Consider the following 598-nt stretch of genomic DNA (forward strand, 5'->3'; position numbering starts at 1 on the left):
CACGCATATATATATATATATATATATATATATATATACATACATATATACGACGGGCTTCTTTCAGTTTCCGTCTACCAAATCCACTCACAAGGCTTTGGTCAGCCCGAGGCTATAGTAGAAGACACTTTGCCCAAGGTGCCACGCAGTGGGACTGAACCCGGAACCATGTTGTTGGTAAGCAAGCTACTTACCACATAGCCACTCCTGCGCCTATAAAGATTAAAGGTCTTACCGAGATTTGAACTCAGATCGCTGGATTCAAAGTCCAGAGTGCTAACCATTACACCATAAGACCCGTCCTACTAATGTACAAAATTGTACATCTTCTTAGTAATTCTTTTAATGTCATGTTCCGCAAGTAGAGCTAAGAATCTATCTAGCTGAGATCTGATAGGTTTCAGACACAGTCGGCGAACTGGCAGAATCGTCACAAGCCGGGCAAAATGCTTAGCAGTATTCTGCCCGTCTCCATGTTCTGAGCTCAAATTCCGCTGAAATCGAATTTGCCTTTCATCCTTTCGGAGTCGATAAATCAAGTAGCAGTAGAAACACTGGGTTCAATGTAATCGACTAGCCCCCTTACAACAAATTTCAG

General features: G+C 42.3%; 1 non-coding gene across 1 annotated transcript; it reads right to left on the reverse strand.

The window, feature by feature from the left end:
• Positions 1-226: 226 nt before the first annotated feature.
• Trnaq-uug (transfer RNA glutamine (anticodon UUG)) lies at positions 227-298 on the reverse strand. The gene has a single exon. It is a non-coding gene; the product is annotated as a tRNA-Gln (tRNA).
• Positions 299-598: the final 300 nt, after the last annotated feature.

The sequence above is a fragment of the Octopus bimaculoides genome, chromosome 11 (assembly GCF_001194135.2).
Source record: "Octopus bimaculoides isolate UCB-OBI-ISO-001 chromosome 11, ASM119413v2, whole genome shotgun sequence".
Taxonomy (NCBI): Eukaryota; Metazoa; Mollusca; class Cephalopoda; order Octopoda; family Octopodidae; genus Octopus; species Octopus bimaculoides.